The sequence below is a fragment of the Lissotriton vulgaris genome, chromosome 2_1, assembly GCF_964263255.1.
Source record: "Lissotriton vulgaris chromosome 2_1, aLisVul1.2, whole genome shotgun sequence".
NCBI lineage: Eukaryota > Metazoa > Chordata > Amphibia > Caudata > Salamandridae > Lissotriton > Lissotriton vulgaris.
In genome coordinates this window covers 241234293-241261277 of record NC_141687.1, presented here as the reverse complement: position 1 = coordinate 241261277, position 26985 = coordinate 241234293, and positions in this window count along the sequence as shown.

Below are 26985 nucleotides of genomic sequence, written 5' to 3'. Positions count from 1 at the left end.
CAGACTACATTCATTCAATCATCTCTGGAATAACAGGATTAGTGCCCATAATTCTCGCTCTCTTTGCGGGCATCCTACTACTAATTGTCCTTCTAGAAATGGCTACGTTTTCTGTGGTAACAACTATGTCCGACAGAATATACCTCTACGCCAAGCTACATCAATACTTTAAAAAAACGGAAAAACTTTTTGGCTACCTGCCTCTATCTATTATCGGAGCTAGCTACAACATAACATTTATCTACACTTATGCAATATGCGTACAACCATTGTTTGATTGCAAAACTTGCCCATTTGACTGGCGAATGGATATATGCCCTGCCAACATCCGAACAATTGCCCCCGATATCCAGCAGGTAATGCATTATCTTGAAAACCATGAACGTGATTGTTCTGGCAGTGGAGAAATAGTGAATGCAATGCAAAAAGGAATCGCAGCAGAATGGGATTTCTGCGTAGCCGCGAAAGATCTCATGCAACGTGCGACCTTTCACGACATCGCAGATTGCCTGTCAATTCAAAATGCCGCTCCAACATTTGAGGAACATTACTGTCCCTTCGATGATATGAATTGGATCTCTTCACTGTTCTCAGACGATGGCAACTATAGCCTCTTGGAACATTACACATCTCAAGCAGCTGAAGAACTTCTGGACTGGAATCTCCAAGACTTCTACGAAACTCTACGAAACTCACGTTATTCTTGAATGGCAGCCAAGGCGAGAATTAACGGTAAACCACCGAAAAGGCTAGAAAAATAGAATGAAAAAATGCCAGTATCACACCAAATATAGTTTGGAATGAAGTCACAAGGCCAGAACATACTACTTAAAAAAAGTGTGCCACGCCCATGGTCGACAAGGCATTGAATATAGTGTGAATCAAGGCACCGAAATGCAGGGGGAGATCAGTATTCAAAAGGGCATGCACCTCGGTGGGAGTGTTTGCCACGTGAAGGACAAATGTATCACGTGAAGAAGTAAGAGATACTTCTTTCTGAGACAATAGGGCCCATATTCAACTCTTCTTGTTGAACTCTGCTTTTAAGGTCGTAATGGAAGGCCAGATGGATACATCGAGCTTCCCATGCGGAGGAGGAACTAGCACATTATTGCAAACTACATGTTGGGAGACAGTCACAATGTACGATATCCCTGCCAGCCTACCACAGCAATCTTCATTATTTAAAAGCAAATAACTACCTTTTGCTAGCAACGTGAAAGTCTGAGTCATGGCCGGGACAGGATTCCCTTTTAAAATGCATGCTAAATTCGGTGCGTCAGAATTGCAAGAGATGTGCAATTGGATATTCCTGCAAAATAATGAGTGATCAGGTATTGAAGTACAATCTTCACCCTTTAAATAAACTTCTTTACCCTCCCTCAGGCACCTATATGTGAATGGCAGAGACCACACTTCATGGATATAAACCCTACCCAAAGCTTCATGTCTGCCTATGGCATAGTATTTCATTCATGAATCAAATTTAAGCAGGGGAAAAGGCAATGTTATTAACCCATGAATGAGCCATACAGCTGAATTATATTCGGCAACAGAAAAAGGCAATGCTTCTAACTTTTCTATATGCAAAAGTAAATACGCAGCATCCTTTATAGACATGAATTGTTGTTTCACAGTCAAATTAAATAGTACAAATGGAGAAGAGGTATTCATGTATTCCCAAGGCACTTTTCCAGCCTTTAACGTTTGCAATGTCCAAGCAAATTGCATAATGGAACACAATTGATTTTGACCATGATACAAAACAGACACTTCATCCTGTACGATATCAACAACAGAGGAAACAATATTATCCAATGTGTAAATTCGGGAAGAGGGTATTAATGCTGTATTCAACAACTGCAAGCGCTTTTTCTAAATTAGCCTGGTCAATTGCACGTAATCTAGAAGCTGCTTCTATTTGAGATAATTTCCAAACTTCATTGTAAACAGCATATAAACCATAAATCCATCTTTTTGACCTGCCTGCTGCAGGGCCTTTAACAAAATCATTTACATCAACATCTTCAGTTAATTTAGACAAATGGAGTTTAACTGACGCTAAGGTGGAATGTTTGAGCCAATTTTGACATAATTTGCCTACCGAATAGGTAGTAACAGTACGATCACTTTCAAAATGGGGATCAACCCTCACCTATATATAGCCATTGGCCAGACCCAGCAAACGATGTTGGCATAAATCTGAACTTTTTTGCCATAACAACCAACCTTGGGCATCAAAACTGGAAATGTTAAAAGACAAATTTAGCATCAGAGACTGTAATTCACTAAGGGACCTATTGGTGTGATTGTACCATATAGGGTATTCTCCCTAATCAGAAAAAGGAGCATTTAATTTTTTAGACGTAGCCAATCCAAAGCATGTGGTTTGTGAAATAGTCGAATTAAAAAACAACATATGGTTAGGGATGAGACATGCCCGATGCAAAGCCTCAGTGCCTTGTACTTGCCAGCCCTTAGAACACCAAACAGATTTAAGATCGATAATATCTTTCCACAGTTCATAGCTCCCTATTGCTAATTGGTCAAGAAAGTACTTAGAATATAGTAATTTAGTGTGGGTGAGTCCAACTTTGGAAGAGGACTTAGCAGTCATCTTAAAATAAAATGCGTCAGGATTAGATTGATTTAAATCCGTAAAATATGTAAACTTTTTCAAAAGCGATTTTGAGATGCCTTCAACGGGAGCCGGACAATGTTCCCATTGTGTGAAATTAATCACATTTCTAAATGTGTTTGCTTTGTGCAGAAAATGATTGCCATAATGTTGGTAGCAAAATAAATCAGCATAATTGGCTGAGTCCAAATACAAATCTTCAGCATCAAAAGCAGCATAATATTTCAAATCAGAAAACAGAGCCTCTACGGCTTGGACATTCTAATCATCAGAGTGTATATTTTGTTTAACCACATCACCCATTGAAACACGTAGTACATTGGGAACATTTATAACCTATGTGGTGCTGAGGATCTGAAATGTAACAGCATCCCATACAATCCCATCTAAAACGGGCCAAGCTGTAATGTTAACAAAAGTCTGGTCCCTCTTCATGATGTGAGATGAGGAATGGGGTGATAAAGTTCCATCAATTAATCTAATTGAAGTTCTTTCTTTAACATAGTGTCCATTTACAAAACGTAAAAAATACACTGCAAATCCAATTGACAAGAATAAAAAAATAGAAAAAAGAACCAGCTAAATATAAGTCCATGGGGCTATCAAAAACTGTTTTCTAAACCAAACAGTAGAAATGGAAATTTTTGATGGGGACTTTGATGTAGTAGAGTCAGTGTCAAATAAAAAGCGTGACTGGTTAACTGCAGATGTTTGCAAATCAGGCATTGACAAATCTGTGGGATAGGTATACTCAGTATCATCAAGGGGAACACCAATCAGTGGATTCAATAAAGGATTTGTTACTGTATGCATCTCAATGGCAACCTCAGGCCTGGTGGAAGTCGCCGGAGCCAAAACATAATTTCTCAGCATTGCTGGACAAGAGACCGCTGAAGTCATACTAAGAAGAATCGGCCACTCGCTGTAATTTGACATTGTCAATGGAGATGTACCTGTTTTCCTTGCGACCAGGAAGTGGTGGTAAAATTACTGTTCTTGTACCATGCACGCCAAGCACAGGAACTGATGCATGATATGAGGGGCCAAACTGCTTCTTGTTCTCCACCTTCTCAAGGACCAAGTCACCGACTCGTGGTAGCCAGCCAACTACCGGGATCTGAAGAGTAGCATCAGATGTGGACGGCAGGTGTTCCTTTGCAAGACTGTCTCTGGTCTTTTGTAGGTTCTGTAACAACAGTAGAATGTTCATCTACGTCAAAGGATACAGCAGAGGCTGCCAAGTCTTCACCCTCAAGGCCCGCAACAAGCATTTTGATGCCAAAGAGCATTTCGTTTGGGGTCTGCCCACCCAGAGACCTTCTAGGGAGATTATTAAGTGCACGTTGAAAGTTATAGAGATGGGCCAGCCAGTTTCTGCCAGTACCTAAAACCCTAGCTGTCAAAGATTGCTTTAAGTCACGGTTCATCCATTCAACAACACTATTGCCCTCAGGCCTGTATGGAGACAAAAATTTGACTTGGACCCCAATAAACCCATGGCATCCTTGTACGCCTTAGAGGCGAACGCTGGACCCTGGTCCAAATGAAAAGTGCCACATGCAAAAATTCCCACAAAGACACGCAAATCCCTGATGACAGTTTGGGCATCAGCACTCCTTTGTGGCCATACCCAAATAAAGCATGTGCACAAATCCACTGCAACTAAGATGTACTTATACGTAGTATCTGAGGAGAAAGGACCGCAGTGATCTAAATAAACACACCCAAGTCGGTTATTAGATATGTACAACTGTGTCTGGGGTGGGCGCGCCACAGTTGAAGGTTTAATCTGCTGGCATATATCACAATGAAGGACATAATCACGCGTCTGTTTGTACAAGCCACGCCACCAATAACACCGTTGTAAGAGAGATACAGTAGCTGACACGCCGGCGTGTGCCGAGGCCATGCCCTCGTGAGCCGCTGTTATCAAAGTTTGCCTGCGGTCCGCATTAGGAATCAACCTGTCACCAATGTCATTAATTCTCACATAGGAAACCTTATCAGGACTTAAAAGATAAAAGTATTTAGAAGGGAAACCTCTAGGGGAATTACCTCCCTTCTCTGTTGCAGCAATAGCTGCCAAGATGTCATCATCAATCTTACTTCTGGAATGTGTAACTGCTGCTACTACATATGTCGCAAGTGCTATCATGGCTGCTTCATCAGCAAGACTGTTATCAACAGCGTGTACCCCCACGCATTGTGACCAAGAGTATTATTACAAAACGAGAGGCAGACTTTCTTTAAATTCTGTGACTCTAACCCATTGCATGTTGTGTTTAATCGTGCTACCTTTGGAATCACAATAGTCATTCTGAGTCCCAAAAAATAAATTGTCATTGTAAGACTAAACACAATAGTAAGAGTCGCTCACAATAAGAGTAGTCACACAAGGGTCAGTGTACTCCAGTGCAAGCACCAGAGCATGTAGCTCTGCCAATTGGGTGGTACAGTCCCCTAATGTCTGTGTATGCACGACATCAGACTTGAACTCTCTCGGAGGGATGGTGGCACTACCTCCGTTGCTGTACTATTTCAGGACGCTGCCGATTTGGATACCAGGCTCACTATTCAAAATGCTCTGTTCCTTGATGGGGGTGTTTATATGGGGGAGTGGTAGACGGCGGGTGACTTTGGCCATGATGATGCGACCCGAGCTGAGGGATGATGGGCGGTCCCAGGCTTCAACCTATATAATCTAGCAGCTCAGCTGCAGTGGCTTACCCAGACAATGGCGAGGGAGTTTAGGGGCCCAGATGGCCGGATGGGCAGGTGGATCCCACGTCATGTGTCATCATTTGTTATACTCTGCCAGCGGCTGCGGCTTGGATCATTAACTCATGAGGTGCGGACGCTGAGATTATGTTGGGTACGAAGCAAACCAGTGTAGGGGTGGGGCTGCCCGGCCGTACGCACGGGAGATTCCTTTATGCATGTGCACAGCCCTACCACATGGGGGAGACTAGTCTGCGCTAGCTACGTAGGAGGAGCAGGGGTTGCAAGTGATGGGGGACCTATATGAGGAGGGTGTCCTCTTGCCTTATCAGACACTGCAAGATAAATATGGACTTCCCGGGGGCAATTTCTTATTGCATTCAGCCCTTGTATCAGCAATCCAACGCCATTGGGGAGGAGGGTTATCGGAGCCGCAGACATCTTTAACATGTCAGTATGTAGTGATGGCAGCGGGGAACTTCAAAGCTATACGTGCTTATACAGACGAATGGTGGATGAGGGGATGCAGCCATTGAGCCAATTGCAAAGGAAGTGGGAGGCAGACCTGGGTAGATAGATTCCGGAAACAACATGGTCTAAGATAATGGAGAGAGGGTGGAAGAGCACGCGTAATGCTGGGTTCCAGCTTATCCAATTTTATGTGTTACACAGGGCGTATCTCACCCCGGCACAGATAAATAAGTATTTTAATGTGGACACAGCCCTATGCCCCCGCTGCAACTCAGAAGAGGAGGAATTTATTCATATGATGTGGAGTTACCTACAGTTGGGAACGTATTGGGATAGATAGTGATTGATATATCATGTGAGGTGATGGACAGGCAGATAGACCCATTGCACTGGTTTCCTCATACCACAAGGACGAAAGTAACAAGTAAGTTCTTGGACCTGGGGTGGGTGCTAGCCAAAAGGGAATTAACAATGCATTAGAAATCCAAGCAAGGACTGCAGGGAGCGCTGTAAGGCAGAATTGACCAAATGGGCAGCCAGTGAGAGTACGGTTCGGTTTCGGCAAGCTAGGAGATCTAACAATGATAAGGTACTAGAAACTGCAACATCGTGGGAGGCCCTGGCCTTGTTGTTGCTGGTACCTGAACCGGAGTCAGATGGAGATTCATTGGATATGCTGATAGGAACACCCTGAGCTGAGGGGCTATAGTGCGGCTCCTAACAATTCCAGGAGGCATTGTTACGGAACTAGGAATGACCTAGGCTAGGCCAACCAGTTCGGAAGTGGAGGAGAGGTACACACCCCTGAATTGTTATATATTATTGTTTGTTTTTCCGACTTTGTTATTGAAGAACACACGGGTGGCGTGGGTTAGGGAGGGCTACAGGGGTGGGATAGATCTATAACTGGGTGTATGCACTTTAGGATTGAACTAATGGCACATGTGTTGGAGATGAACAGACCGTTAAGCTAAACATGCATATTGAGGATATTATTCACCAGAAGGAAGTACAAGTATGAAGACACAATAAGTATTCAGGTGCATAGGAGCGCACGGATGGTTCAGTCAAATTCAATGTAAAAGACTCAAGCATTGTGTCCATTAATAATGATGTAAGACAAATGTTAGATGTTTCTTTGTGGGAAAAATCACTAAAAATATATATATTTTTTTAAATCGGATTTTAACTCTCCATTCACCATAGTACCAACCACTATTTTGCAGGCCGCTGAATTCGCATGCTTTGACCCATTTGTCGGTTGCACCGATCCTTCAGTGTAGTTGATACAATGGAAATCCTCAAGTGGGTGCATGGTCAGAGGAGCCGGATGAACGAATTCAAACTGCAAGTACTCCTGAGTTTGCAAAGAGGAATCAAAAACAAACGTTACATCCGAAGACGTCAAGGATGTGACCTATTGTATCCAACGTGGATGCAAAGCTTTTGAATTTGGTACACTAGCTTTCGTTACTGCCTCCAAGGCAGGATATAGTGTAACAACCAACATGCGATTCCCCTGCGACATCGCTCGTTCTTTAAGAATCGCCATCTGCACTGCAGTCAACACCTTTTCCACAAAGGAAAACCGCATTTCAGCCGAAGTGTACATGTGTGACTTGTAAGCAATAGGGGCTGTGTCACCCTCATTAAAAGTCAGGTATGTGAAACCCACCGCGCCCATGTACAATTCTTATTACCAGGATGGTGTGATTGTCATGAGTCAGTAAGTATTTAGATTCAAGAAGTTCAGCCTGCAAAGATAGCAAGATGGCTGAATGTTCAGACAGCCAGCAAGATTTGGTGAAAGTAGGTTGTACCAAGGTGCAAAGAAGCTTGATACGCTGGGCATAATCGGGAATGTAAGATCGCCCGAAATTTAAAAAAAAATAGTAAAGATTGTAGTTTTTTCAGAGTTGTTGTAGCGCGCAGCTGTGCGCATTTCTCCAGGAAGTGAGGTGCTAAACCTCGACCTTCCTTGTTGAGCTCATAGCCCAGGAACAACACTTTATACTCTGCAATGTGTGATTTAGCAAAGTTAAATTTGTAACCGAAGTCCGCAAACATACAAATGATGCGGCCATAATTCGTCATCTGTGAGATAAATATAATCCACATATGAGCACGCATCAGGGTCGAGTCTCTCTAAAAGAGAGACAATACGAGCTGCAAAGACGCCTGGGCTGTTCCTGTAGCTCATGGCTAACCGTTTGAACTGATACTGTTTGCCACCAGAAGTAAAAGTTGTCCATTGACTACTAATAGAGGACAGGTTATGGCTAAAAAAGTAATTGGATATGTCAAGTGTGGTCTTAAACCGTTTACGCACAAGACTATCCACAAGGGCTGAACTGTGAGTATTCTGGACCGCGCAGATCCGACAATAAGAGTTCAAGTGCCAGTAATCCACTACCAAACGGTACGAGCCATCAGGCTTGGTCACAGTAAAAAGAGGATTATTCATCTGAGACACACACGTTTGAATCACACCTTGATATTCCAATTGGTCAAGGATTTCCACCACAGGAGCTTTTGCTTCACGTCGCATTAGATATTGGGGTTGAGGCTGTGGCTTACACTGCAATGGTATCTCATGTCTGGGGGAAAATTTGTCCCAGCCACATTGAGTACGGTACAACGTCGGTGCAAGCACCTTAGCCCACTCTTCTGCAAAATTCGGAGTCTGCTCTTTCGGCAAAGTGTGGGCAAAACTAGGGAGGATTAACTCCTCCCCTCTCGAAGCGGCCAGAACGAAGGGTGGGGTCCAGTCGGCCTCTGCCAACAAAATGTCATAGGTAGTAGTCAGATTCTCCCAAAATACCCCTTTTATAGTACGTTATATGTCACCTTCAATTAAAAGGACTATTCCATAAAGTCTTTCAGGGGGAGCCACTCTAGTGTCAGCTGTCTCAACAGCAACGAACGTGTCAGTTGCTGTCACCTTCAGAAATGGACGCAATGCTTCCCACTCTACTGTAATTTCCGCTACGCTATCTAGCAGTGTCAGCGCCCATGTCAGGTTCCAAAGCTGTGTTCTCACTATCCGTGGCATACCTCGCTGTTAAAGCGGCAACTTTCTTCTTCTGAAACTGGGGTGTGTGACGCGGAAAGTCGTCTTGCTTGCCTCTACCTTCAGTCTTGCAGGGCTGCTCACGGCTTTGTTGGGCACCCTGACCTCTGCAGCTGTCTCCTCTACCAGTTGGTAAGACCAATGTATCCTGCAAAGAGCGAGGAGAACGTTGATCAGGAACCTGAGAACAATCAGGTGACTTAATTTTAGTGCGGTCGCGTAAATCATACGTGCGCTCAGTAGACACAAGTATTGGCGAAGCAGGACGTGACCCCTGTTTCTGTTGCTGTTTGCCCTGTTTTTTATTCTTATTCCAATTCTGTTGTGGAAAAATGGGGCATTAATCCTTATCAGAATTCGCCACCTTAGTTTACTTTTGTGCTGCTGTCTTAGCAAAAGGTTTAAAAGCGAAACTATTGCGGCCGATGGTCTTATAATCCTCCGCAATGATTTTCGGTAACTGCCGGGGCTTATCGGCATTGGGGACATCGCGTAAAGCATTAGTCACCTGGAAGTTCACTGCATCCCCCTTAACATTAGCAAAGACGAGATCAGAAACTACATCAAACACTCCAACGAGTTTCATTCCCAATTCAACAGCCTCCTCCGCACCGTGTTCATCTTGGACACGCTTAATGACGGAGGGTAGGACAGCCATGGACGGAGTGCCGAAGCACTTAGTATAGACTGTCTCAAAAATCTTACCACAGGTCTCACAATCAGGTACCTCTGGTATCAAGTCTTTCTGCAAACTTATCGTCAGAATCCTGTGTTTCTCAACAGGAGTCGTATTAGAAAATACTGCTTCAGCTGGACAAATTTCTCAGCAAGCCAAAATGGCATATCAACCTTATCCTGGGGCCGCTTGCCCATAACCAAATTGACCATGATGGGATTAATTTTCATCCCGGCTTGTCCAACTGGTTGCGCCGCATCACCAGGTTGCCCCACCTGGATGTTGCGGGACACGAATTGCAGTAAAACCTGATGCACTCCAACGAGGGAGGCATAGAGCGCACGTAACTCATCAATAGTAACGCGAATGCGGTGTGTAACCGGCTAAAACCAGCCATGTGGCCCCGGGAATAGACAAAGGGCCTAACCGAACCGCTGTTACCGATTGGGGAAGGGCACCATTAAACCAAACTCGATGCTGTCAGGCATTAATAGGAATCTCCAGCATCCTATATGGGGTCTAAGCTAATGGCACGGCCGTGGGAGTGTAAATGTGAAATGTACCAGAACCCGCATTGACCGCAGGAAAGGTAACCCATAAGTAGAAGAGCTCAAACGGGTATGCTGCCTCAGTACTCACCACAAAAACTACCCCCATGCCGTCCACGGTGACACCAAATGCCTGCAAAGGATTGCGGACGGCCACCCTACTATGCTTTGGGATCTCAATGTCAGCCATTAGGACACAGTAGAGAAAAGACAATGCAAAGAAAATGTAACACAAACAGGTGTATTTCAAAATAAGAACCTGTTTAAATTATCAAGCTTGAAAAAAAGTATGTAAATATAGGTAGGTTAATCCGTTACCACTGTCACCGGAAACAGCAGTGAGGGTGTAGTGGACTATTATAAGCACTACTCGAGAGTCGTAAATATAAGACCACATCGTTAGGTGCACCATGTTGCGGGGATTCTGCTCATACACAGAACTGTGCACAGAGACCCAGGACCTCAGTGAATTGTGGTGGACCGAAAAACTCACCTCAGTACCTAGAACTCCTAACCGACTAGCATCAGTGTCTCATTAGCTCTTCGTCCTATAGCAAAGGTACCAATGATTAGACAACCCAGAACATGCGACTTAGGTTACTATCAGGTATGGTGGGAATCAAGAACACTTTTTGTTACATTCTCATACCAGTCCACAACATGGTTAAAAGGAGACACGATAAAGGTTAACATGTTTATTTTAACGACGTGCTCTAAAATGCAGTAGTTTTGCTAACATAAGCAGGCGTATGATTAAAAATAATACAATCAGCATTGTTACAATTCCATAAAACACAAAGGGTGAAATCATATTATAATGATAGTGGAAACAGGCTCTATAGTGTCTTATATGCCACCCTCCATAGCTAGGAACTAGGTTTTATATAATAATAGAAGGTCTCTTAGGCTTGAATGGGGAACCCCATACCTCCAAGACCGGTAGAGATGAATCACATCAGGATCTGCAAAAGCTCTTTCTCTGGAAACGGATTTTCTCCAAGTGTTCTAATCATGCATGCAGAGCAATATTAAAGGCACTAGAATTTCAGTCAGTCGCAGCTGTGTGCATGTTGTGTCTAGAGTGTGGGCCGATCAACCCGAATAACAGCTTACATTGTTTTGTTAACATTGGAGGCTTCTGCACACACTGTACAGACAGAGATCGCGGTGTAAGTCTAGGGATGTCGAAAACAAGGTTTTCTCATGTGAAGAAAAGTCAAGCAGTCTAACTTACAATAACAGATATATGCAGTGTTGTGTGCAAAAGCTGCAAAGTGGCAAATGGCATTTAAAGCGACTAATACGAGTAAGTTAACATAGCAATGTGTGAACGCAAGGCCCTGCCTTCACTACAGCTGCTGAATCTCAACCCAAGGCCCTGATGCAGCAACAAGTGGACCACATACTGAAGGCCATCATGGACACTAGAGAACCTTAAACCGACCCAAAAGACACTGGTGACCCAGATGGGGGATGTCGCACACCGACTACAGGCCCGGGAGCGGAGAGCGGAGGACGCTGAAGGTCACAATCGCAGGAATAATACAAGGGTAGTAGGGCTGCCAGAAGGAGTGGAAGGGACCAACGTGGTTGACTATTTGGAGGGCTGGCTGAGATCTGAGGTAGCACCTGAGGGCCTGTCTCATTTTTATACCTTGGAGAGAGCACATAGGGTACCATTGAAGGACTGGGTTATTCTAAGACCCAACGGTGCCAGGGATAACACCTGAAACCTTCGTGGGTTACCTGTTCCGGCGTACAAATGACAGAGACACGGGACACTTCCTTCGGCGTCAAAGATTCGAGGTTTATTTACTGCAGGGAACACAGAAGTCACAAGAAGTACAACACGTGTAAGTTCTGGGAGACTGCTTCAAATTGTATCTGTGGATCGCTCTTCTTATACAGTTCTCGGGCATAGGATAACATGGTGAACAAAAGATTACAACCCGATTCCCACAGTAAAGGTCAGAGGGGTTTGCTTTCATGTATTCAGGGGCCGGAACATAATTACAGTAGCATTTTGCAGTTCCCAACTGTAAAAATACATCTTCCCACCATTAGTACATTCCATTCGGCTGTAAACGAATCAAGGAAGAGACAGAAACAGGTGCAGAGGAAGACGAGGACAGTGAACAGATCGAAAAGGGTGTAGAAGGGGTGGTATCAGGAAACACGAGTTGCAGGCATCAAAGGAGACGTGCCTAATGAATGCACAACTGAGACAATAGACCAACAAGGCATGATGAGCCTCCAGCGGGGCCATCTGCCTTACAGTGTCATCCCCCTCATCATAAAGACACCCTCAAAGGAACAAGTGTCTTCCGCAAGAGTTTGGGAAGCCCAGGGTCGCGAAGCGGACAGCGTCCGTTCGCTGGCTACTTGAGGGCAAGAAACAAAATAGATGCCGCATCTAAGATGGAACCCGGGGGTTCAGATGAAGAAACCCACGAAACAAACGAACGGTTTAGGCTAGCACAGCGAAAACGCGTACACCCACTAAACTCGTCATTTGCGGTTCATAGATACCAGACTCGATCATATTCGTGCGAGTCGAAAACACCACTTACGATTGTCACGGAACCTCAGACGCTCCTTTTGCCCTCATGTAGGCAAGCACTAGTCAGAATCAGAATCGATCTCGATATTCATCAGACCATCCAGATGCTGTTGCAACATAATTCTATCCATCAGTGTTCCTTTGGTAACAGGCGGCCGCCTTATACACGTCGTAGCACAGAGGCCACATAAGGCAGGACCACACTGCACACAAAGACAACATGTGAACAGGAATGCTACAACAACCCCAATGATCATCAGAATCTTCCAACCCCAAGTCGACATTAGGCCCCAAAACCACCCGAGTAGCGTCCAATCCCCTACGTCCACGTGTAAGGACTCGGAGATCTTATGCAACTTCGAAATGGCTTGATAGACAGTCGGAGCGTTGTCTGGAATGAATATACAACAACTCGAATGGATCACCTTACATACTCCACCTCGATCTGCTAAAACAACGTCTAAAACCATACGATTTTGTAACGTCATAAGCCTGTCCGCTTGAAGCTCTGCTGTGATGTTGCCAAGGGCACTTGCGGTGATATTAGCTGTCGATTCCACCACTCGAGTTAACTGTCTCAGGTTCCTACTATTGATCATAGGTCCCCAAAACGGCAAGAAACCCTTGAAAAAGTCTCCTGCCTCTTGACCGGCAGTGTCCTCTTTGCTAATAACGCCTCTCACAACCCTGGTCTTGTGATAATCTGCGGCAACCGTAAAGGTTGGTGGCAACAAGTTTGCAATATAACAGGTGCCCGCGAAGTCAAGGGGCAACCATGTATATGCACGGTCGTAGCAGACAAAGTACGTACCCTTGGCGGTCAGAAGAACAGGGGAAGAGAGCATTGGTAAAACATATGTTTCAGAGCAAGCACTCTCCCCGAGGTGAGCTCTCGGGCTTCGGCCACGGCCTTTCAGACAGAAATTACCAAGGTGGGGTACGATCCATATTGGAGATGAGCTTTTAAGCTGTCTATCGCCCACAAGCACACTATACTCAGCCTCACTCAGATCCCTATAGGCTCGCACCTCTTCCTCTGGGATAAGCGATGGTTCATAGATATCTAAATCAGCAATCGCTATTGCCAAAGACTTATGGTACGGACCGGGACCAAAGTGTGGAGAACGTGGCTCTCGATTGGGGTAAGAATCTAGTGCGCTTCGAAACATTGTTTGGAATGCTCGAGCTGAACCCTGGGAACTGTAAGGAAGGACCAAGTACGGAATTCCCTTATCGGTGGTATGTGGCATTAACCCACACACCCAACAATTGGTAGTGTTCATCACCAACTGATGCTGATGAAGGAGCTGAACGAAGGAATTGTTCATGAATTCCGCACGTCTAACCTGCTCGTGTTGGGGTAAGATGTGGAAGGAATGAGGAGAGACAGAGGAGGTAGGTTTAGGTTCAGAAGAAGGGGTAGGTGAGGCAGTAGGCAACAATGACTGTATCATGTAATACACCCCACCCACCAATAACGAAGAAACAGTTAAGAATAGAAGGAACACCTGAAACATGAAGCATTTTTTTCGTGCAATTCTATGCAATTCGAATCTTTGAGATTGAGTCTTTTCCAATTCCGGCAGCTTCGAAAAAGCCATCCTCTAAAACCGTCCGCAACGTTCTTGACGCACTTCGTTCTGTGTAGTAATAGTCAATCCCCAGGAGTTCCTAGGAACCGACGGTCTCCAACCTAGTGTCAGGACCTACTAACCAGAAGGAAGTACCCGCACGGCCCTACGGTCCACCCGGATGTAAGGTACTTTAATTTAGACAATATATACAAAATCTCCTAGCTGTGGAAACAAAGACATATGCCGAAAAGGACTCAGAATTTACAGAAATCACAATTATTCAAAAATGTTCAAAAGTGGAAATGGGGTAACGTGAACGTCAGGGGAGAAAACAAAAATATTTTTATTTGTCCTTAGTGTTGGAGCGGAGAAAATATCTGCTTCTCCCAGGACGAGTCTGATCTTCAAACAGTTGGTCCGATGATGAAACAGAGTTCCGTTGACTAGACAATTGTTCAGATCTTGAGTTCTGGGATGACAAATGTTCAACAATATCGTCCTGCTGCACTGAGGTATCTCCGACAAGCTGAGCGTCGCTGAATGGGACAAAGTTCGGCAAAACCTCACCCTCAGACAAGGCGATGCCCTTCCTCACCCACAAGTCCGCTGGCAAAGGGATCGGTACCTTCTTGGTGTGGGTGGCGTGCACCCAGTGCTTGCGACCCTCCAAACGAACAGCAGTCCTCGTGGCAAGGAGCACCTGGTAAGGTCCGGTGAACCTCGGCTCAAGGTTTCGCTTTCTGCCAAAGTTCCTTGTGACCACCCAGTCTCCGGGCTGGAGCTGGTGGCCTGGACCCTCCGTCTGCGTCGGCAGTGCTTCAAAAACCTGTTGGTGAATTAACCTCAGTTTAGCAGTCAGATCATGAAGATAATCAATCAACATTGGATACTCAAGATCAGAAAACACACTGGGTCTAGGGACCCCCCAAACATTGGCAGGACGGCCGAACACAATCTCATAGGGGCTGAGCCCTACTCGAGAGTGTACAGTCGTCCTGGTTGACAGAAGAGCTAAGGGCAAAGCGTCAGGCCACGAGAGACCAGTCGTAGCCTGAATCTTTGCTAGTTTTAATTTAAGGGTGCCATTGTACCCTTCAACCAAACCTGCTGACTGGGGATGATTGGCGCTGTGGAACTTTTGTGTAATTCCAAGGCCCTTACACACATTCTTCATCACACTCCCTACAAACTCACTTCCGTTATATCAGACCATACAATCCGTGGCCTTCCATACCGAGGAAAGTATTCCTTCAGTAGGACTTTTGCAGTGGACAGGGCAGTATTGTCTTTAAGAGGGTAGGCTTCAATCCATCGGGAGAATGCGCAGACCACAACTAAAACGTACTTCAAGTTATTGCATCGCTCCATATGGATGAAGTCTAACTGAATCACCTCAAAGGGACATGAAGGAGGAGCAAAATGGCCAGGGGGTGTAGGAGTTCCCTTACCAGGATTGTACATCATACATATCATGCAATTCTTAACCAATCTCTCAGCACACTTAGCGATACCATCGTTCTTCCATACAGGAGACAACAGCTTACAGATACCTTTCGCACTAATATGTGACAAGCCGTGTGCCATCGTCACAACAGCTAGCACATACGCATCCGGCAACATCCACCTCTTATTCTCCGACAAATCAATCCAGCAGCCATTCGCATCCAGCTTTCCCGTACTCTCTTTCCACTTCGTCTTTTCAATCTCGGTGGCCTCATTCTGAATCGCTTTCACACTCTCGATAGTGTCCTCACACATACCAGTTTCTGCAGGCCACCTTACCGAACTCGTCACATACATTCTAGTTGTATGGTTCCTGGCAGTCTCCTTAGCAATTTCATCAGCGAACGCATTGCCACGACCAACATCATCCGTCACCTTACGGTGTGCACTACATTTAATAATCGCCACCTGCTCGGGCAATGTAAGTGCATCCAAAAGATCATTCACAAGCTGTCCATGCTGGATCTTCGTACCATGCGATGTCATAAAACCTCTCTCTCTCCACAAACGTCCAAAACTGTGTGCAACACCAAACGCATACTGGCTATCTGTAAACACATTCACCCGTTTCCCTTTCGACAAAACACACGCTCTGGTCAAGGCAATCAGCTCTGCCACCTGTGCAGAATTCTGATTTAATCTCGCAGTCTCCACAACCGTACTCAATGTTACCACAGCATACGCAGTCGTCACATCACCATTCGGCAACTTAAAACACGAACCATCCACATACAAGGTACCATCAGGGTCTTCCAAAGGAGTGTTTTTTAGGTCCACACAACCTTTTGTTTTCTCCTCAGTTCGTAAGTAGCAGTCGTGTGCAACTACCTCATCTGATTCCATATTGGTTGGCAACAAAGTCGCCGGGTTCAAGACATTACAACGCTTTATTTGAATATGACTTGCCAGAAGCGTCAGCTCATACCCAGACAACCTTGCACTCGTCAAGTGTTGGGTTTTTGTACGATTCAAGAGAGTGTCAACTGCATGCGGAACCATCACCGTAAGCATATTATCCATGACCAATCCTGCAGATTGTCGGATGGACACCGCAGCTGCCGCTGTTGCTCTCAAACAACTCGGCAATGCTCTAGCTACCGGGTCCAAGGTCGAGGAAAAATATGCACATGGACGCTGCTTACCACCGAATTGTTGCGTCAAAACACTCAACGCACAACCTTCCCTCTCGTGAACGTATAGTGTAAACGGCTTACTGTAGTCAGGAGTACCTAACACAGGGGCCGAACACAACGCATCACGTAGTTCAGAAAAACTTTTCTGACATTCTTCCGTCCATGGTAAAGGAGTTGGAACATCCTTGCACGTAAGAGCCACCAATGGTTTCACTAGCAATGAAAAATTTGGAATCCATTACCTGCAGTATGACGTGATACCTAAAAAGGCACGCACATCTCTCTGAGTTGTTGGCACCGTCATTCGAGCGATCGCTGCAATTCTCTCTGGGGTCAACCGCCTTCCCTCCTTTGACAATAAGTGACCTAGATAGGTTACTTCTTGACAACAATATTGCAATTTAGAAGGTGACACCTTGTGATGTAAATCACAAAGATGCTGCAACAACGACACCGTGGCAATTTTGCAAATGTCCTGAGTGTCCGCAGCCACCAATAAGTCATCGACATATTGGATCAAGGCCGCACCGGCCGGCAATACAAACGCGTCAAGTTGGCTTTTCAAGGCTTGACTGTATATCGATGGACTCTCACAGTAGCCCTGAGGAGCGCGTTTAAACCTAAAGCTGCGGCCACCAAGAGAGAAACAGAAAAGGTCCCTACTCTCCTCAGCAATCGGAATGCTAAAAAAAGCATTCTTCAGATCGATCACCGAAAACCAGGACGCAGATGCTGGAATCAAAGTCAGTAAAGCTGTGATGTCAGGCACCACAGGGAACTGAGGAATCACAATTTTATTCACTTCCCGTAAATCGATAACAAAACGATAAACAGGAGGCTTAGATGGATCAGTGCGTTTCAGAATGGGCAGCACAGGGCTATTACACACGTTTCCCCGAGTCTCCTCGATAACATCTTTTTCGATCAAATCGTAGATGATTGCCAATAACGCTCGCTAACCATCAAGGGAGATACGATACTGGGGAATACGTGGCAACGCACATTAGATTTCAAGTGAACAACATAAGGAGAGATGTCAAGCAGGCCCCCGTCATTGGGACCTGTTGCCCACAAAGATGCAGGAAGAGAACTCAATTCCGGTGGAAGCTTATCAATGGACAAATACATAGGAGAGATAACTCTCTCACCCAATGTAAGCTTTACTCCAGCAGGAGAACAATACAGAGTAACATACAGACGTTTCAGCAAATCCAAGCCCAAAAGATTTTCACCACAACCAGTGGTCAAAATCAAAGGAGCTTCCAGCTCACGTGGTCCAATTGTGAGGGGCAAAGGGCGAGAAACCCGATTGCTAACAGGGGCGCCGGAGAATCCAACGGAGACATTTGTTAAGCCAGACAAAGGTGCGCCAGGGAGTTTCGAATGCATGATGGAACTTTTCGCTGCACCAGTGTCCAACAGAAAAGGCTCAACTACGCCCGAGGTGGCAACTGCGACGTAAGGCCCTCTCTGATCAACCGGAACTGATACTACTCCCTCTCCTTGTCTATGGCTGTCCTAGTAATTACCGCCGTCAGTGCCCTGATCGACGTAATAATCGTCCATATTGTACTGTGCGGATCTGCCTTGCGACGATCCACGCTGATCGAAACGATTATTAGAATCAGAAGAATTATTAGAACGATCTTTTTGAACACCGCGACCTCTACCACGTGAGGCCTGTTGAGGACCACTACGACCTCCTCTAGATGAATTGCCACTATTTCGATCACGCAAAACTGGGCAATCGAATTTCAAATGACCCTCACCCCTACAATAGGCACACTGATTGTACCCCAGCATAGATCTCTGCGAAGAGGAGTCATTCCGCGATTGTGACCTATTTGACTGAGACTGCGATCGATTCCGCTGCTGCGAATCATTCTGATTCGAACGTGGAGGATACGCTTGTTGCAACAACACCTTCGTTTTGAGCTCTTTCGTCTTTTTATCGGCACGATCATTTTCCTCTTTCTCTCTATTCTCATAATATTGAGCCGTAGCCAATATCTGAGCAGAAGTGGAAACAGCCCACGCACTCTCTGAATTTTTTAATTTGTTGCTTAAGTCCGGCAACACATTCGACACAAATTTATCCACAAACAATCTCTGACCTCCCTCAGTACCCATATCTTGACCACTGTGATCGATAAATGCCTCCTCAAATCTCGTAAAGAAATTGGAGACACTTTCGTCTTTCTTTTGCTTGCAAGCAGACAATTTGTCCCAGTTAACTTTCATAGCTGGCATAAGCGTTTTCATAAGGTTGATTATTCTCTGAGGCAAAGCCGTAATTAACTGTTCAGGCTTAGCCCCACCGACCTGCAAACCATCTGTGGCTGTAAGTGCAGCCCAATCACCACCTAATTCAGCTGCATGATCTTCGTGACGTATTTTTGCCCATACCGGTTGCGGTACGACATTACCAAACAACATATCAATGTCGGCAAGATTCATCACCGTCGCATCCACTAGCTGAGACTACTCTTTATAGTACCCTGCAGGATTCTTTCGAGGGTCAGGCAAAGATTGCTTCACCTGCAAAACTTCTGATCGCTTCCATGGGAGGTGTATTCAAACCCTCTGGAAAAATGGCAGGATTGGAGGATTAGCACCAGGGTTACCTGGCATCCACACTGGTGGAACTTCGCGCATGAGAAATTGACCAGGCGTAGCCATCCATTCCTCAGTTTCATCTTTGAACAATGCTCGGGGTATGATAGTGCGACGAAAAGACAGTAGATGCTCGACAGCACGTCGAACATTGCTTCCCACAAGTATACCACTTGAAAACTGAAGCTGAAGTTCAGTTACCTCAATCGGTACTTCGTTTGCTTCATCATTGGATATCGCTTCACGTAGAAATTTGCACATTTCATCAAACACAAACCTCTGTGTTGGCTCATTGAATTGAGAGAACGTCTCAAAAACTACACGTGGGGAATTTTTAACGGGGTACCTAATCCAATTACGCGCCATCCTAATTAACGTGTCACGCTCCCTAGCATCAGGAAGCTGAATTCGTCTTTGGGGAGCATCAGAACCAGCGGACCGAAGAATCGGTCCAAGAGAAGTGAAGAAGTTAGCAGCAACAGAAGGGACACGACGTCGAGCAGACGGGGTAGAAGAGTAAAGCAAAGGGGAAACAAGAGGAGTGGCAGGGACAGAAGGGACAGCAGGAGTAACCATTATAGTAGAAGTAGCGGGAGCAGGAGTATGAGAAGGTATAGACGGGGGAGCAGTAGGGACAGGAGCAGGTAGAGGAGCAGGAACAGGTTGGGGAACAGGAACAGGTTGAGGAGCAGGAGGAACCACAGGAGCTGCGGTATCCTGTGCATACGGAGGTGGCAACTTCAATAGATAAGACAACAAAGGGTCCTCTACTGCTTCCTCTTCCTTCTTATCCGTACCCGTGGGTAAAGCGGGATAACACTTATCCACTGACATGCGCTGCAATCTATCAAAAATTTCCTTTTCCTTCTCCTCCTTATCTCGCTGAAATTGCTCTGCATTTCTCATAGTTGTAACGATACCTTCTCTCTTATTACGTTTAAGCTGCCTGATTTCTTTCTGCTTGGCTTCTTTACGCCACAACCGAAAGGAATCAAACATGGCCGGCCTTGCTTTTCTTTGGAACAATTTAGCTTCAAGATTATCTAAAATCGGGGCCTCAAAACTACCATGAGGTGGCCAACTAAGGACACCGTCCTTTTTGGTGTAACGAACCCAACACTCATTGAACGTGATCGGACCCAAACCATGTCGACTGTACAATTCATAAGTTGGAGTTCCAACCGGAGGTATCGGACACGAGTCCTCCAGCCGGGAATCCGTACCACAACCTCTAAAGCAACTGAACAAAGTACTACGGCCAGGCATCGTGCACACTAACCGAGTTTCACAAACGTCAAGGGCTATAGGAATACAATGTCCCTACAAAAGAGCAAAAACCCTCGGTTTTTGGCGACTGCAGACGTCAAATAGCACAACTAAGAACAAAATACCGAGAACCACAAATGCAATGGAACCATGCAACAACTAAGCACCCACAATAACAAAGGACTCTGGGAGCGACCCACAAATACTTAGCTCAAAAATCAGTGGCGTCACTAGGAAGGCCCGTCAATCGTCTCGCTGTACCAAGGTCTACGCCAGGCGCCAAAACAGGTCTACAGTCAGGGCAGCAGTCCGTCGCAGCCGTCAGGAGGCGGGAATCTTCGCGGGAAAAGTCGTCGGGCCACTTGTTTCGACAACAGGATCGATGAAGCGGGGTGCACCTTCCCTCGGAGATTTCTTACGAAGTTCCTCACGATCGTCGGGCTTTGGACCGGTACCGCTGATGCAGCCCTACGTTGGGCGCCAACTGAAGGACTGGGTTATTCTAAGACCCAGCGGTGCCAGGGATAACACCTGAAACCTTCGTGGGTTACCTGTTCTGGCGTACAAATGACAGAGACACGGGACACTTCCTTCGGCGTCAAAGATTCGAGGTTTATTTACTGCAGGGAACACAGAAGTCACAAGAAGTACAACACGTGTAAGTTCTGGGAGACTGCTTCAAATTGTATCTGTGGATCGCTCTTCTTATACAGTTCTCGGGCATAGGATAACATGGTGAACAAAAGATTACAACCCGATTCCCACAGTAAAGGTCAGAGGGGTTCGCTTTCATGTATTCAGGGGCCGGAACATAATTACAGTAGCATTTGGCAGTTCCCAACTGTAAAAATACATCTTCCCACCATTAGTACATTCCATTCGGCTGTAAACGAATCAAGGAAGAGACAGAAACAGGTGCAGAGGAAGACGAGGACAGTGAACAGATCGAAAAGGGTGTAGAAGGGGTGGTATCAGGAAACACAAGTTGCAGGCATCAAAGGAGACGTGCCTAATGAATGCACAACTGAGACAATAGACCAACAAGGCATGATGAGCCTCCAGCGGGGCCATCTGCCTTGCAGTGTCATCCCCCTCATCATAAAGACACCCTCAAAGGAACAAGTGTCTTCCACAAGAGTTTGGGAAGCCCAGGGTCGCGAAGCGGACAGCGTCCGTTCGCTGGCTACTTGAGGGCAAGAAACAAAATGGATGCCGCATCTAAGATGGAACCCGTGGGTTCAGATGAAGAAACCCACGAAACAAACGAACGGTTTAGGCTAGCACAGCGAAAACGCGTACACCCACTAAACTCGTCATTTGCGGTTCATAGATACCAGACTCGACCATATTCGTGCGAGTCGAAAACCCCACTTACGATTGTCACGGAACCTCACCATGTCACCCCCTGGCACCAGGCAGCCCCCCTAGGCCAGTGGTGGCATGCTTACTACATTACTAAGACAGAGACCTCCTCCTGCACAAAGCTCTCTCTTCGGGCCCCTACAAAGTTGAAAATAGTAATGTGTCGCTATTTCCAGACTACACCATTGATGTGCAATCCCGTCGAGCTTCATTTTTGGCAGTCAAGAAGATTCAGTGAGAGGGAGGCCTACAATACTCATTGATGTTCCCTGCGCGCCTGAGGATAATCCTGGACGAAAAGACACATTTTTGAGATAACTCTGAGGAGGCATGGGCCTGGCTGGAGTCTTATCGAGCGGGAACTGCAGAAGCAGGGCGCAGTGTGAGGCCACCTACAGAAGACCCGCGGCCTCGCATATCGAAGCATGTCAGGCGGCGACGTGCTAGCCTGCGAGGGCCCACGGTATCCCAAACGGAGACGGAGAGGTAGACTGCCTTACAAGCGATGTCGGAAATTTCTCAGGAACGACTTTCCCCATCGGTGGTGGACACGGAATCGGAGAAAGGGCCAGTGGAGTCCGATGGGATTGAAACTGTAATTATTCCACTGCCACACTTCACACCGGGGACAGTTTATGAGATTACGGATGCTTAATATTGCAAGATATTTTCTTGAGAGTTAATATGTGGATCAAGCTCCTTCCTGTTCCCCCCTCTCATTTGTTTTAGCCTTGTAACTGATTTGATGATATGCTGTTGTCTGAAAGGTACTCGTGATATCTGGGACCTGAATTGGGACGGCTCTCTCGGGGATCAGAGCCCCTGAGAAGTTGGAGCTTAGTTATTAATGGGGGTAAGGTGCCATATTGTGGCGGCACTCTAGTTCTGGTCTTCTTGGTCCATTGCCACCTCCCCTATTTTTCTTTTTTCTCCTATGTAGCTATCAGAGGAAATAGTTTGTTCTTTCGTTTGAATGGGAACTAGTGTTTCAGTACCTGTTCTGGGGTGGGGATGTTTGGGGGTTATTTGGGTCTATGTTGGGGTAGTTGGGGCCACCAGTGTGTCCTGCTGAAAAGTGCAATCGATTGTGGGATCACAGCTGCAACATGGGGGCGTTACTTGAATTAAAGCGCATAACATGGAATGGTAGAGGGATTCACACTATGCTGAGACGCCATAAGGTACATGCTTATTAGGCACGACGGGGGGTCCAAATCACGTTTCTCCAGGAGACACATATTAATCGAGTTGAAGGTCTCACTCTGCCGATGTTTTGCACAACTTACTCTGCATTCCCCTCGCTCACGACTCTTAGAATGAAATGGGCTCAGGACTTTGACACGGAATTGACAGATAAGGCATGGCAGCTTATACTAGAACATCCAAAAAGAGTGTCACGCAAAGCTAAATTTAAATTCATTCAGGCGATGGTACTCCATAAGGCATACTGAACTCCCAAGCGCCTACAGTGTACGTTCCCGGACTCCCCACATTGCTGCCCTCGTTGTAGAGAGGATGAAGCGGACTTTATCCACATGTTGTGGACATGCCCATGTTTGCGGAATTACTGGGCCGAAATATGCCAGGTGCTCCATACAGTGACAGAACTGCAGGTTCCGGTAGAGACCTTGTATTGCCTGGTGGGACTACGTAAAAGACCTAAGAGACATCGAAAGTTAAATTGAAATTTCTGGACCTTGCTTTTATTCTGGCTATCAGGGTCCTAACGATGCGAAATCTCCCAGGCCTCCTATGTTAGCTACATGGCAAGCGGATCTAATACAATGGGGCCGAGCGGAGGGAGCAGCTCTCCGGAGGGAGGAGGACAGGGGGCACCGGAAACAACCTATAGCGCTGGATTGGGAGGCTATGTTGGTGAAGCTGGAAGGGCTAGCCCAATGGAAGATACCTTGTAGACAACGAAGTGACCAGGAGAGGGTGGGAGTGGGTGGGGGGAGTGTTGCGGGGGGTTATTATTATGTTCTAAGAAGTTAAATTATTTACATATGGATAACCTAAGTTGCATACTTTGGGTATGCAATAGACATTGAACAACAAGGTCACGTGCCTAGCCATCTGGTCTATTTATTGGCAACTGGTATTAGTTGCAGACAATTACCATATCTAATATTGGGGTGAAAATTGAAAACTGACTGTGATGTTCCTTTCTTCTTGTATAAGAACACGCTCTCCTTGCAGTCGATACTAAAGAGTTTAAAAAAAACGTACTCTGCATTCGCAAGGAGTGCGTTGATTTAGGTTAGAGCCAGAGTCCCTTTTCAGCCTACGCAACATTTAGTGGACCCATAGTGTAGATTTGTGATGGTAGCGGGTCATCTTAATGGCAAAGACGTGGTGCTGAGTAGTGTATATGCACCTAACGTGGATCAGCCAGCCTTTTTTAACCACTTATCCTGGAAGCTGGCACCATATTTCACTGGACCGGTAATTATGGGGGTATTTTAACTCTATAGCTGATACAGTCATGGATAACTTCCACCCTCCTTTATCTGAGGCGCCCATACACAGAATTTCTAAGTCTAGATAAGACTGGCAGGATAGATGGGGACTGATAGACTCATGGCGAGAGCAGCACTTGGGCGAACAAGATTATTCTTTTTTCTCTGCGCTACGTGAACTGCACGTGCGGTTGGACACAATACTATGCCCTTCAGACTTGCATGCTAAGGTGGGACACAGTGAATATCTTGCAAGAACACTGTCTGATCATAATCCGTTATTGTTGAGACTCCACTGGACTCAGGTGCGGCCTGTGGTCCCGACTTTGCGATGGCGCCAAGAAGCGTTGGAAGACCAGGTCTTTCATGCAGAAGTCAAGACAGGAATCACTCAATTTTTTACTGAAAACGAAGAAACAGCATCGTCGATGGCAGTAGAATGGGACACTTTCAAAGTTTATGTAAGAGGACTGTGTATAGCTCATATGGTGGGAGTAAGGGAGACGCAATTACAGGACATAGACACAGCCAAGCAGCGCTTGCGAGCAGTAGAAAGAACCCACCCGAGTGTCCTGACAAGCAGGGGTAGGTTTCAGATGGCAGAGAGGCAGTGGCAGTTCAGGTGGATAGGTTACGTTGTTTCGATCATAAGAAATACCTGGCACGTGTGCATGCAGAGCAAGATCAGGCGAGCACACTGCTGGCATGGCTGGCTAATCCGGCCCACCGAGGAACGCCTATATTAGAATTGGATACCCCGACAGGAGACCCAATATACACCCAACAGGGGATTAATATGCTGTTTTTGGGATCTTATGCAGAGTTGTATCAGAGTAAGCTAGAGGTTGATGGGGCATCCATAGGGGAATTCTTGACAGATATAGGACTGCCACAACTAGAAAATACACAGGCTGATATGTTAGGGCAGGAGATAACGCTGTGTGAAATTCGGAGTGCGATTAAACATATGGCGCGCAACAAAACGCCGGGAACGGATGGGCTACCAATAGAGTTTTACTCGACTTATGTCTCTCTATTGGCCTCTAAATTATTGGCTGATTTTAACGAGGTGAAACAGGCTGCAGTGTTGCCGACCTCCACCCGAAAGGCTGTCATTTTTCCATTACTGAAGCCCGGAAAGAGTCCATCTGATAAGACAACCTATCGTCCCTTGTTTATGCTCACGTCTGACTGTAAAATCCTGAGCAGAATTCTTGCATCACGACTGCTCGCACACATGGCCCAACTGGTCCACCGAGAGCAAGCAGGATTTATCCCAACTCGGAATACTGCCACCAGTGTGCAGCGTCTGCTTCGCATAGTGGGGTAGGACTCTTGTTCTACTGCCTCTGCTGCCATTCTATCTGTAGATATTGAGAAGGCCTTTGACAGCCTGGAATGGCCATAATTGTTAAAAGTTATGCGCACATTTGGGCTTGGAGATCAGTTGAGTTCGGTGGTGGGAGTAGCTGCCGGGCGGTGACGTGGGGACGGGGTGGGGCAGGGTGGGGGGTAGTAATCTATGGATTACAGAGGATTACATGTATGTAAACATATAAATAAATAAAACACATTTTGTTGCGTGCACTGCATCGCATCTGGGGATGCAGTGCTCACATAAAAATTTGTTTTATTTATTTATATTTTTACTTACCTGTAATCCTCCATAATCCATAAATTACTACCCCACACCCTGCCCTCCCCCTCCCCACGTCACCGCCCGGCATGGGGGGGATTGGACTGCGCTCTCTGAATGGGAGACACGGGGATACAGGTACTGGGAGATTTTTATGAAGATGGTGCCCTATTACCATATCAGGCCTTGCAGGACAGATATGGCCTCCCTCGTGCGGACTTCTTGCTTCATTCGGCCCTGGTCTCGGCAATACAGTGCCACTGGCGGGGGAGGCTATCGGAACCGCAGACGTCCATGGTGTGTCAGTAGGTAGTAATGGCAGCAGGGACCTTCAAAACAGTTACATGCTTAAATAGGCACATCACAGGCGAAGGGATGGAACCGTTGGGGGGCCTGCAGCAGAAGTGGGAACTGGATCTGGGTAAGGAGATTCCCGAGACAACATGGGCTCAAATAGTTAGAAGGGCGTGGAAAAGTACCAAAAATGCCAGATTTCAATTGGTCCACTTCTTTATACTACACATGATGTATCTCACTCCTGCTAGGATTTACAAATATTTTAAAATAGACACCGCGAAATGCCCCGCTGTAATTTAGAGGGGGCGGAGTTTAACCATATGATGTGGGATTGTCCGCAACTGGGAACATATTGGGAAGAAGTGGTCAAGCTGCAATGCAAGGTCACGGAACGGCAAATAGAGCCTGATATGGGCACCTGTTTACTTCATTGGTTTCCCCACACAACCAAAACGAAGGTT